A 14075-nucleotide genomic window follows, 5' to 3' on the forward strand; every position below is an offset into this window, starting at 1 on the left:
ACATAGAGAAAGCTAATTGGTAAAGAATACAATCGCGTGTCTCTCCCCCTCCCCTTCTCTCTCTCCCCCCTCTCTCTCTCTCTCTCTCTCTCTCTCCCCCCCTCTCTCTCTCTCTCTCCCCCCCTCTCTCTCTCTCTCTCCCCCCCTCCTCTCTCTCTCTCTCCCCCCCTCCCTCCCTCTCTCTCTCTCCCCCCCCTCTCCCTCTCTCTCTCTCTACAAAAAAAACGAGTGTTTTCATTTATGCGCTCAGGAAAAAGTGTGAGTGTGACGTCATACGCGTACAGCGGTCCAGTCCAGTCGAGTGGCGAACAGGGCTCTGAGACGCTGGAGAGGAGGACGCAAGGAAAGTAGAGAGAGCTACCATAACTATGCAATCACAAAAACACACTCGTCTCTATGGACTGTAAAATGAAAAGATCACACATCCTCGACTTGGATTGGAAGAAACAACACATGCGACTCTGATGACCAACTCAATAACGGAATTCACTTTTTGGAGTTTGGGAGTTCACTCCGAAATAATCTTTTTGGCGTTTCAAGCAACAGTTTGTAAATATCGCTGAGACAGGACGACTGTAAGTAGTAATTTATTTGTTTATCTCGAACATAAAACTGTTAATCTCCATCACGTAGCCCATAGATATACACGAGATGTGTCCGTTTTTTCTCCCTTGCGCATCTTCAGCTGCATCTTCAGGTGTCTATGTAACTGTAGGTAAGCTGTTTTCAAAAGTCGAACTAGTATGTTACCGGCCACGTATTATCATTCACAATCAATTGACAACTGTTTAATGGTAGTTACAGCCGATGTCGTGTTCCTGGTCAACGTCTATTTAATATGTCCGGATCTCACGACAGGAAACCGTGCAGCTGAATCAGAACTTGTTGCGCCTGTGCAGTGCCTGGTAAAACTATTTTCCATGGACAAAAAACAAACAAACAGATGAAACGTGGGCTTTAGAAAATGGGAATATATGTTACCTGGGTTGATCGATTTGGGCAGCTGTTTTCACTTTTTCTTCGATGAATCCTTGGTACTTATTATTCAGAATAAAACACCTGTGTCCTGTATTCCTCCAGACTCTATGGTGTCCTCCAGACTCTATGTTGTCCTGTATTCCTCCAGACTCTATGGTGTCCTCCAGACTCTATGTTGTCCTGTATTCCTCCAGACTCTATGCTGTCCTGTATTCCTCCAGACTCTATGGTGTCCTGTATTCCTCCAGACTCTATGGTGTCCTCCAGACTCTATGGTGTCCTGTATTCCTCCAGACTCTATGCTGTCCTGTATTCCTCCAGACTCTATGGTGTCCTGTATTCCTCCAGACTCTATGCTGTCCTGTATTCCTCCAAACTCTATGGTGTCCTGTATTCCTCCAGACTCTATGCTGTCCTGTATTCCTCCAGACTCTATGGTGTCCTGTATTCCTCCAGACTCTATGGTGTCCTGTATTCCTCCAGACTCTATGCTGTCCTGTAATCCTCCAGACTCTATGGTGTCCTGTATTCCTCCAGACTCTATGCTGTCCTGTAATCCTCCAGACTCTATGGTGTCCTGTAATCCTCCAGACTCTATGGTGTCCTGTAATCCTCCAGGCTCTATGTTGTCCTGTAATCCTCCAGACTCTATGCTGTCCTGTAATCCTCCAGACTCTATGTTGTCCTGTAATCCTCCAGACTCTATGTTGTCCTGTAATCCACCAGACTCTATGTTGTCCTGTATTCCTCCAGACTCTATGCTGTCCTGTATTCCTCCAGACTCTATGTTGTCCTGTATTCCTCCAGACTCTATGCTGTCCTGTATTCCTCCAGACTCTATGCTGTCCTGTATTCCTCCAGACTCTATGGTGTCCTGTATTCCTCCAGACTCTATGCTGTCCTGTATTCCTCCAGACTCTATGCTGTCCTGTATTCCTCCAGACTCTATGCTGTCCTGTATTCCTCCAGACTCTATGCTGTCCTGTATTCCTCCAGACTCTATGGTGTCCTGTATTCCTCCAGACTCTATGGTGTCCTGTAATCCTCCAGACTCTATGGTGTCCTGTAATCCTCCAGACTCTATGGTGTCCTCCAGACTCTATGCTGTCCTGTATTCCTCCAGACTCTATGCTGTCCTGTATTCCTCCAGACTCTATGGTGTCCTGTATTCCTCCAGACTCTATGGTGTCCTGTATTCCTCCAGACTCTATGTTGTCCTGTATTCCTCCAGACTCTATGCTGTCCTGTAATCCTCCAGACTCTATGGTGTCCTGTAATCCTCCAGACTCTATGGTGTCCTGTATTCCTCCAGACTCTATGGTGTCCTGTAATCCTCCAGACTCTATGTTGTCCTGTATTCCTCCAGACTCTATGCTGTCCTGTAATCCTCCAGACTCTATGCTGTCCTGTATTCCTCCAGACTCTATGGTGTCCTGTATTCCTCCAGACTCTATGGTGTCCTGTATTCCTCCAGACTCTATGGTGTCCTCCAGACTCTATGCTGTCCTGTATTCCTCCAGACTCTATGCTGTCCTGTATTCCTCCAGACTCTATGGTGTCCTGTATTCCTCCAGGCTCTATGGTGTCCTGTATTCCTCCAGGCTCTATGGTGTCCTGTATTCCTCCAGACTCTATGGTGTCCTGTATTCCTCCAGGCTCTATGGTGTCCTGTATTCCTCCAGACTCTATGGTGTCCTGTATTCCTCCAGACTCTATGGTGTCCTGTATTCCTCCAGACTCTATGCTGTCCTGTATTCCTCCAGACTCTATGTTGTCCTGTATTCCTCCAGACTCTATGGTGTCCAGTATTCCTCCAGACTCTATGGTGTCCTGTATTCCTCCAGGCTCTATGGTGTCCTGTATTCCTCCAGGCTCTATGCTGTCCTGTATTCCTCCAGACTATATGGTGTCCTGTATTCCTCCAGACTCTATGGTGTCCTGTATTCCTCCAGACTCTATGGTGTCCTGTATTCCTCCAGACTCTATGGTGTCCTGTATTCCTCCAGACTCTATGGTGTCCTGTATTCCTCCAGACTCTATGGTGTCCTCCAGACTCTATGCTGTCCTGTATTCCTCCAGACTCTATGCTGTCCTGTAATCCTCCAGACTCTATGGTGTCCTGTATTCCTCCAGGCTCTATGCTGTCCTGTAATCCTCCAGACTCTATGGTGTCCTGTAATCCTCCAGACTCTATGTTGTCCTGTATTCCTCCAGACTCTATGCTGTTCTGTAATCCTCCAGACTCTATGCTGTCCTATATTCCTCCAGACTCTATGCTGTTCTGTAATCCTCCAGACTCTATGCTGTCCTGTATTCCTCCAGACTCTATGCTGTCCTGTATTCCTCCAGACTCTATGGTGTCCTGTATTCCTCCAGGCTCTATGGTGTCCTGTATTCCTCCAGGCTCTATGGTGTCCTGTATTCCTCCAGACTCTATGGTGTCCTGTATTCCTCCAGACTCTATGGTGTCCTGTATTCCTCCAGGCTCTATGCTGTCCTGTATTCCTCCAGACTCTATGCTGTCCTGTATTCCTCCAGACTCTATGGTGTCCTGTATTCCTCCAGACTCTATGCTGTCCTGTATTCCTCCAGACTCTATGGTGTCCTGTATTCCTCCAGGCTCTATGCTGTCCTGTATTCCTCCAGACTCTATGCTGTCCTGTATTCCTCCAGACTCTATGGTGTCCTGTATTCCTCCAGACTCTATGGTGTCCTGTATTCCTCCAGACTCTATGGTGTCCTGTATTCCTCCAGACTCTATGGTGTCCTGTATTCCTCCAGACTCTATGCTGTTCTGTAATCCTCCAGACTCTATGGTGTCCTCCAGACTCTATGCTGTCCTGTATTCCTCCAGACTCTATGGTGTCCTGTAGCTCTTACAGATTATTTCAGTCCTTTGCTTAAACATTGGCACGGACAGATTGATAGTCATCAAACATTCCTGCTGTTTTTTTGGCATGTCCGCAAAGTCTACGCCTTGGTGTAGTCTCTCTCTGGCTCTGAGAGGGCTGTGTTCAATGTTGGGTGCCGGTCTGAGATATCAATAACAACGTTTTGGACATTTGACAAAAGTTCTCAGGTTTTTACACTTTGTTTTGCTTTAAATCAGAACTACCTTTATTTGCCAATACATTAACATGTACCATGGATTTGATATGGTGCTGACAATGCCTTTAAAATTAACAGAATATAGAAAATAGGATTTATTTAGATATTGTCATCTAATACATGCACTACATGACCGAAAGGATGTGGACACCTGCTCGTTGAACGTCTCATTCTAAAATCGTGGGCATTAATATGGAGTTGCCCATGAAAAACAGCCCCAGACCATTATTCCTCCTCCACCAAACTTTACAGTTGGCACTACGCGTAGCCTCCTCCTGCCATCCACCAGATTTGTCCGTCAGAATGCCAGATGACGAAGCATGATTCATCACTCCAGAGAACGTGTTTCCACTACTCCAGATTCCAATGGCGGTGAGTTTTACATCTCTCCAGCCAACGCATGCGTGGCAGAACAGTCTTGTAGGACAAACCGTTCCAGATGATTTTGTGAGATGACTGTTTTTCGTGATGTGTCATGGTCTGTGCAAACACCGCCCTGTCATCTTTCACAGCAGATGCGAGAGTGCGACATGGGCGGATATGGTAGATTTAGACACATCCAATGCAAAACACCATATAATTATATCTTAAACAGACAGATTGTTATGCGAATTGTTTTTAGTATTATGCTAATTAGATTTCCGTGGGGGAATAGACATCGACCTCAGCAGGTTAAGTGTAAAAATTTGCCCTCTGAAAATGTATCTGTAATCGCCTTAATAGCCGCTAGTCGAAAACACTGCATGGGTTTCACCGTGTTAACACACTGGGCATCATAGTTAGAAGGCCCTGGTTTCACCATGTTAACACACTGGACATCATAGTTAGAAGGCCCTGGTTTCACCGTGTTAACACACTGGGCATCATAGTTAGAAGGCCCTGGTTTCACCGTGTTAACACACTGGGCATCATAGTTAGAAGGCCCTGGTTTCACCGTGTTAACACACTGGGCATCATAGTTAGAAGGCCCTGGTTTCACCATGTTAACACACTGGGCATCATAGTTAAAAGGCCCTGGTTTCACCGTGTTAACACACTGGGCATCATAGTTAGAAGGCCCTGGTTTCACCGTGTTAACACACTGGGCATCATAGTTAGAAGGCCCTGGTTTCACCATGTTAACACACTGGGCATCATAGTTAGAAGGCCCTGGTTTCACCATGTTAACACACTGGACATCATAGTTAGAAGGCCCTGGTTTCACCATGTTAACACACTGGGCATCATAGTTAGAAGGCCCTGGTTTCACCGTGTTAACACACTGGGCATCATAGTTAGAAGGCCCTGGTTTCACCGTGTTAACACACTGGGCATCATAGTTAGAAGGCCCTGGTTTCACCGTGTTAACACACTGGGCATCATAGTTAGAAGGCCCTGGTTTCACCATGTTAACACACTGGGCATCATAGTTAGAAGGCCCTGGTTTCACCGTGTTAACACACTGGGCATCATAGTTAGAAGGCCCTGGTTTCACCGTGTTAACACACTGGGCATCATAGTTAGAAGGCCCTGGTTTCACCATGTTAACACACTGGACATCATAGTTAGAAGGCCCTGGTTTCACCGTGTTAACACACTGGGCATCATAGTTAGAAGGCCCTGGTCTGGGTTTCACCGTGTTAACACACTGGGCATCATAGTTAGAAGGCCCTGGTTTCACCGTGTTAACACACTGGGCATCATAGTTAGAAGGCCCTGGTTTCACCATGTTAACACACTGGGCATCATAGTTAGAAGGCCCTGGTTTCACCGTGTTAACACACTGGGCATCATAGTTAGAAGGCCCTGGTTTCACCGTGTTAACACACTGGGCATCATAGTTAGAAGGCCCTGGTTTCACCGTGTTAACACACTGGGCATCATAGTTAGAAGGCCCTGGTTTCACCGTGTTAACACACTGGGCATCATAGTTAGAAGGCCCTGGTTTCACCGTGTTAACACACTGGGCATCATAGTTAGAAGGCCCTGGTTTCACCGTGTTAACACACTGGGCATCATAGTTAGAAGGCCCTGGTTTCACCATGTTAACACACTGGACATCATAGTTAGAAGGCCCTGGTTTCACCGTGTTAACACACTGGGCATCATAGTTAGAAGGCCCTGGTCTGGGTTTCACCGTGTTAACACACTGGGCATCATAGTTAGAAGGCCCTGGTTTCACCGTGTTAACACACTGGGCATCATAGTTAGAAGGCCCTGGTTTCACCATGTTAACACACTGGGCATCATAGTTAGAAGGCCCTGGTTTCACCGTGTTAACACACTGGGCATCATAGTTAGAAGGCCCTGGTTTCACCATGTTAACACACTGGGCATCATAGTTAGAAGGCCCTGGTTTCACCGTGTTAACACACTGGGCATCATAGTTAGAAGGCCCTGGTTTCACCGTGTTAACACACTGGGCATCATAGTTAGAAGGCCCTGGTTTCACCGTGTTAACACACTGGGCATCATAGTTAGAAGGCCCTGGTTTCACCATGTTAACACACTGGGCATCATAGTTAGAAGGCCCTGGTTTCACCATGTTAACACACTGGACATCATAGTTAGAAGGCCCTGGTTTCACCATGTTAACACACTGGGCATCATAGTTAGAAGGCCCTGGTTTCACCGTGTTAACACACTGGGCATCATAGTTAGAAGGCCCTGGTTTCACCGTGTTAACACACTGGGCATCATAGTTAGAAGGCCCTGGTTTCACCATGTTAACACACTGGGCATCATAGTTAGAAGGCCCTGGTTTCACCGTGTTAACACACTGGGCATCATAGTTAGAAGGCCCTGGTTTCACCGTGTTAACACACTGGGCATCATAGTTAGAAGGCCCTGGTTTGACCGTGTTAACACACTGGGCATCATAGTTAGAAGGCCCTGGTTTCACCGTGTTAACACACTGGGCATCATAGTTAGAAGGCCCTGGTTTCACCGTGTTAACACACTGGACATCATAGTTAGAAGGCCCTGGTTTCACCGTGTTAACACACTGGACATCATAGTTAGAAGGCCCTGGTTTCACCATGTTAACACACTGGGCATCATAGTTAGAAGGCCCTGGTTTCACCGTGTTAACACACTGGGCATCATAGTTAGAAGGCCCTGGTTTCACCGTGTTAACACACTGGGCATCATAGTTAGAAGGCCCTGGTTTCACCGTGTTAACACACTGGGCATCATAGTTAGAAGGCCCTGGTTTCACCATGTTAACACACTGGGCATCATAGTTAGAAGGCCCTGGTCTGGGTTTCACCGTGTTAACACACTGGGCATCATAGTTAGAAGGCCCTGGTTTCACCATGTTAACACACTGGGCATCATAGTTAGAAGGCCCTGGTTTCACCGTGTTAACACACTGGGCATCATAGTTAGAAGGCCCTGGTTTCACCATGTTAACACACTGGGCATCATAGTTAGAAGGCCCTGGTTTCACCATGTTAACACACTGGGCATCATAGTTAGAAGGCCCTGGTTTCACCATGTTAACACACTGGGCATCATAGTTAGAAGGCCCTGGTTTCACCGTGTTAACACACTGGACATCATAGTTAGAAGGCCCTGGTTTCACCATGTTAACACACTGGACATCATAGTTAGAAGGCCCTGGTTTCACCGTGTTAACACACTGAAAAAACCTATATAGGGAATAGGGCTCTGGTCTAAAGTTGTTCACTATATAGGGAATAGGGCTCTGGTCTAAAATTGTTCACTAAATAGGGAATAGGGCTCTGGTCTAAAGTTGTTCACTATATAGGGAATAGGGCTCTGGTCTAAAGTTGTTCACTATATAGGGAATAGGGCTCTGGTTTAAAGTTGTTCACTATATAGGGAATAGGGCTCTGGTTTAAAGTAGTGTACTATATAGGGCCCTGGTCTAAAGTAGTGCACTATATAGGGCTCTGGTTTAAAGTAGTGCACTATATAGGGAATAGGGCTCTGGTCTAAAGTAGTGCACTATATAGGGCTCTGGTCTAAAGTAGTGCACTATATAGAGCCCTGGTCTAAAGTAGTGCACTAAATAGGGAATAGGGTTCCATAGGGCCCTGGTCTAAAGTAGTGCACTAAATAGGGAATAGGGCTCCATAGGGCTCTGGTCTAAAGTAGTGCACTATATAGGGCTCTGGTCTAAAGTAGTGCACTATATAGCGCTCTGGTCTAAAGTAGTGCACTATATAGGGAATAGGGTGCCATTTGGTACTCTCACTGTGTTTTTGTGAATGTGACAAATGATGAGTGGTGAATGTGATTGTTGGTGCTGACAAACCAACCAGATGGGAAGCGCACCGGCCGCTAGGTCAGGTGGGATGCAGGTCAGTCACAGGAGAGACCTGCTTCCTGTCCCAGCCTCAACCCCAGCCCCTTCCCAATCTCTCCCAGGGATGGCTTCATGTTCATTGGGCAAGTAAACATGTAATACCCCTCACACTGTCTGGTGTATTATATACCCCCGTCGGCCTCCATGCCCAACTTGGAGCGAGAACAATACGTGGTTACTCTGTAGACTCATAGCAAAAAAAGTAGTGAGCTTGAGTCAATCAGTTGTGTTGTGACAAGGTAGGGGTGGTATACAGAAGATAGCCCTATTTTGTAAAAGACCAAGTCCATATTATGGTAAGAACAGCTCAAATAAGCAAAGAGAAACGACAGCCCGTCATTACTTTAAGACACGAAGGTCAGTCAATGTGGAAAGTTTCTACAAATTCAGTTGCAAAAACCATCACGCGCTGATGAAACTGGCTCTCATGAGGACCGCCACAGGAAAGGAAGACCCAGAGTTATCTCTGCTGCAGAGGATAGGTTCATTAGAGTTACCAGCCTCAGAAATTGCAGCCCAAATAAATGCTTCAGAGTTCAAGTAACAGACACATCTCAACATCAACTGTTCAGAGGAGACTGCGTGAATCAGACCTTCATGGTTGAATTGCTGCAAAGAAACCACTACTAAAGGACACCAATAAGAAGAGACTTGCTTGGGCCAAGAAATACGAGTAATGGACATTAGACCATTGTAAATCTGTCCTTTGGTCTGATGAGTCCAAATTTGAGATTTTGGGTTCCACCCGTAGTGTCTTTGTGAGATGCCGAGAAGTTGAACGGATGATCTGGTGGTTCCCACCGTGAAGCATGGAGGAGGGAGGAGGAGGTGTGATGGTGTGGGGCTGCTTTGCTGTCAGTGATTTATTTAGCATTCAATACACACTTGAACAGCATGGCTACCACAGCATTCTTCAGCGACACACCATCCCATTTGGTTTGCACTTAGTGTGACGCACCATTGAGATGGTTTGGCATGAGTTGGACCGCAGAGTGATTAAAAATCAGCCAACAAGTGCTCAGCATAAGTGAGAACTCCTTGTTGGAAATGCATTCCAGGTGAAGCTGGTTGAGAGAATGCAAAGCTGTCATCAAGGCAAAGGGTGGCTACTTTGAAGTGTATTTGTTTAACACTTATTTTTGGTTACTACATGATTCCATATGTGTTTTTTCATAGTTTTGATGTCTTCACTATTATTCTACAATTTAGAAAATAGTAAAAATATAGAAATACCCTGGAATGAGTAGGTGTGTCCAAACTTTTGACTGGTACATTATAATTGTGGTAGTGTCTCTAGTAGTGTTTGCAGTAGTAATGGTAGATGTAGTAGTGGTAGTGACTGGTTATTGTAGTAGTAGTGTCTACAGTAGTAATGGTGTAGTGGTAGTGTCTGCAGTAGTAATGGTAGTGACTGGTTATAGTAGTGGTAGTGTCTACAGTAGTAATTGTAGTGACTGGTTTTAAACTCAGCAAAAAATAAATGTCCTCTCACTGTCAACTGCGTTTATTTTCAGCAAACTGAACTTGTGTAAATATTTGTATGAACATAACAGATTCAACAACTGAGACGTAAACTGAACAAGTTCCACAGACATGTGACTAACATAAATGGAATAATGTGTCACTGAACAAAGGGGGAGGGGGGGGGGGGGGGGGTCAAAATCAAAAGTAACAGTCAGTATCTGGTGTGGCCACCAGCTGCATTAAGTACTGCAGTGCATCTCCTCCTCATGGACTGCACCAGATTTGACAGTTCTTGCTGTGAGATGTTACCTCACTCTTCCACCAAGGCACCTGCAAGTTCCCGGACATTTCTGGGGGGAATGGTCCTACAAGCTCTCAGTCCAGCCTCTCTCAGCCTATTGTGGACAGTCTGAGCACTGATGGAGGGATTGTGCGTTCCTGGTGTAACCTATGCAGTTGTTGTTGCCATCCTGTACCTGTCCCACAGGTGTGATGTTCGGATGTACCGATCCTGTGCAGGTGTTGTTACACGTGGTCTGTCACTGTGAGGATGATCAGCTGTCCGTCCTGTCTCCCTGTAGCGCTGTCTTAGGCGTCTCACGGTAGGGCATTGCAGTTTATTGCCCTGGCCACATCTGCAGTCCTCATGCCTCATTGCAACATGCCTAAGGCACGTTCACTCAGATGAGCAGGGACCCTGGGCATCTTTCTTTTGGTGTTTTTCAGAGTCAGTAGAAAGGCCTCTTTAGTGTCCTAAGTTTTCATAACTGTGACCTTAATTGCCTACCGTCTGTAAGCTGTTAGTGTCTAAACGACTGTTCCACAGGTGCATGTTCATTAATGGTTTATGGTTCATTGAACAAGCATGGGAAACAGTGTTTAAACTCTTTACAATGAAGATCTGGGAAGTTACTTGGATTTTTACGAATTATCTTTGAAAGACAGGGTCCTGAAAAAGGGACGTTTCTGTTTTTTTTTGCTGAGTTTAGTATTAGTATTGGTATTGTCTATGGTAATGGTAGTGACTGGTTATAGTAGTGGTAGTGACTACAGTTGTTATTGTAGATAGATAGATAGGATAACCTGAACATATGAAAGTTGGTTTGGTGTCAATAGCTTAATTAAACTGTAAATTAGTTACTGTTAGTGAGTTATTTTATGCAAATGTATGTAGTTAAAGTTGATAAAGATTTAAGAATTGGAAGTTAGCATTGCCTAAACGAGAGTTTGTTTGGTGTCTCTAGGTTTATAGGGTTATAGTTGATAAATGTTTGATTGTATTTCTAGCTCCAATCCAACAGTAATATCTAACAATTTCACAACATATACCCCATACAAACAGATCTCAGTAAAGGAATGGATTCAAGAGTATATAAATAAATGAACAAGCAATGTTTGAGCAATGTTTTACCAGGCGATGATACAGCCCGACAGAATGCTCTCAACTGTGCATCTGTAAAAGTTTGAGGGTTTTAGGTGACAATTCAAGTTTCTTCAGCCTCCTTGAAGAGGGGTTGTTGCAACGCCTTCACCATGCTATCTGTGTGGGTAGACCATTTTCAGTTTGTAGGATAGTCTGAACATGTGAAAGTCGGTTTGGTGTCTCTAGCTTGAACGGTTCAAGAGTTTTACTGTTGGTGAGTTTATTTCTGCAACTGTGTATAGTTATATTTGATAAAGATGTTTAAAGAATTTGAAGTTAGGATAGCCTGAACATGTGCATGTTGATTTGCTGACTCTGGCTGGAATTATTCATTAGTTATTTTTTTTGCTAATTGGTGCAAATCATATTTTTAAAAATGTTTATTTTATTAAGGTTTGAGAGAAATTTAAGTTAGGGTAGCCTGAACGTTTTAAAGTTGGTCTTGTAGATGAATTGACCAAGGAGCAGGACCATTTTGAATAGCAACCACTGTACTCCTATGGTTCTCATTCAAACCCATGTTAATTTATACTACTACTATTATTTACATATTTACAATGGTTATAGTTCCGAAAGTATACATAGTTTCACATATCCTTTGACAAGCCATATAAGGCCAGTCTGAACGTCTCATCGTTGGTTTGAGGTGAAACGTTGGTTTGAGGTGAAACGTTGGTTTGAGGTGAAACGTTGGTTTGAGGTGAAACGTTGGTTTGAGGTGAAACGCTGGTTTGAGGTGAAACGCTGGTTTGAGGTGAAACGCTGGTTTGAGGTGAAACGCTGGTTTGAGGTGAAACGCTGGTTTGAGGTGAAACGCTGGTTTGAGGTGAAACGCTGGTTTGAGGTGAAACGTTGGTTTGAGGTGAAACGGTGTAAGAGGTCTGGAATGTATATTGTTTAGCGTCTATGGGCCTTTTTTTTGTCATTGAAATGCATTGGAAGCTCATTTTTAAATATTGTTATAGTTCAAAAAGTATAAATGCTATCAAAATCATTTTCTACAGCAACCCGGGCAATCTGGACATTTGGAAGTTGGTTTGGTGTTTTAATATCGTACATTTTTTATTAAGATCTAAAGCTAATAATAAACACATTTCTCTTTAAGAAATCTCAAGTTGTGCTGTGCCTTCACCTAATAAATCTGAGAAGGTTTGAGCTCATTCAGCGGTTTTTACCTGATTTCTGTTGAAAAATAAACGCTATCATTTTATATTACTAAAACATAAGTTGAAAATGATACTGTTGATGCTTCCTGTTAATTTAGCTGTGTGTCAAAACACTGGTTACCAAATTCATAATAAATAACTTGTGATATGTTGAAGACCAAGACATGCATGTTACTCCCTACACGCGTGTCACACTTGTGTCCAGATGACTCACACTGTGTTTAGCTAAATTAGTACCTTAGAAACATCAAACAATTACCAAGCGGACGCTCCTAAACCGGAATTGATTAGCTTGTTCTACTGTAATCAATAGTGTGTGCAAATGAATCGCTCACATGGATATTGTATTGAAAACAATGGAACTGGGACAATAACCGTGGTGACGTGCTGTTTGAGCTCTTCTAAAAGTAGTACTGAGCGATGAACCACATTTTTGTTTATTTATTTTGAATTGATGTCTGTTCAATTATTTGCATTCCAAATCTGCATTTGTCCATCAGGTATTCCAAGACGGGTGAATAGTGGGTCCACAATTCCATCACTAGTGTCCCACCACAACAACATCCGGTGAAATTGCACAGCGCAAAAATCAAAATACAAATATCATAATATTAAACTTTAATGAAAATACAAGTATCTTACATAGTTTAAAAGCTTAACTTCTTGTTAATCCAAACGCGTTGTCAGATTTCAAAAAGGATTTACGGCAAAAGCATTCCATGCGATTATCTGAGGACAGCGCCCCGCATACACCAGCATTAAAAACATTTTTCAAACCAGCAGAGGCTTCACAAAAATCAGAAATAGCGATAAAATAAATCACTTATCTTTGAAGATCTTCCTCTGTTTGAAATCCCAAGGGTGCCAGCTACACATTAAATTGTCTTTTTGTTCGATAAAGTCTTTATATAAAAGAATTGTCTGTTTAGTTAATGCGTTTGATTCAGTAATCCACTCGTTCAAAATGCAGACAAATGAATCCCAAAAGTTACCGGTAAACTTCGTCCAAACAAGTCAAACAACGTTTCCAATCAATCCTCAGGTAAATAAATGATACTACATTCCGTCTTAAATTGTTTGTTCGATACCGGATATAAATCACGAAGTGCACGCCCTCATTTACGCGTGCCACAAGAGTAGAATCCTAATGAGGGACACCTTGAAAAACTACATCTACTTGCTAATTTAAAAAAAACAAGCCTGAAACCCTTTCTAAAGACTGTTGACATCTAGTGGAAGCCCTAGGAACTGCAATCTGGGATGAATTCTTTTGAATATCCCATAGACTAGCATTAAAATGCCATTGACCTCAAATATTTTTTCACATATGGATTCTCCTTTGGTTTTCGCCTGCTATATCAGTTATGTTACACTCACAGACGTTATTGTAACAGTTTTAGAAACTTTAGAGTGTTTTATATCTAATGCTACCAATTATGTGCATATCCTAGCTTCTGGGCCTGAGTAACAGGCAGTGTACTTTGGGCACATCAGTCATCCGAACTTCCGAATACTGCCCCCTAGCCCAAAGAGGTTAACAAACTATAGCTTTGGCAAGTCGGTTAAGACATCTACTTTGTGCATGACACAATTTTTTTTTTTTCAACAATTGTTTACAGACAGATTA

General features: G+C 43.7%; 1 protein-coding gene across 1 annotated transcript in view; it reads left to right on the forward strand.

The window, feature by feature from the left end:
- The first annotated feature begins 256 nt into the window (after window positions 1–256).
- The window catches only part of LOC129818061 (lysophosphatidic acid receptor 1-like), a 103813-nt gene continuing 89994 nt past the window's right edge, over window positions 257–14075 (forward strand). The window contains exon 1 of the mRNA XM_055873603.1: window positions 257–575. The gene's annotated coding sequence lies outside the window, so the exon portion shown is untranslated. The remainder of the gene's footprint in view (window positions 576–14075) is intronic.

This window comes from Salvelinus fontinalis, chromosome 21 (genome assembly GCF_029448725.1).
Source record: "Salvelinus fontinalis isolate EN_2023a chromosome 21, ASM2944872v1, whole genome shotgun sequence".
NCBI lineage: Eukaryota > Metazoa > Chordata > Actinopteri > Salmoniformes > Salmonidae > Salvelinus > Salvelinus fontinalis.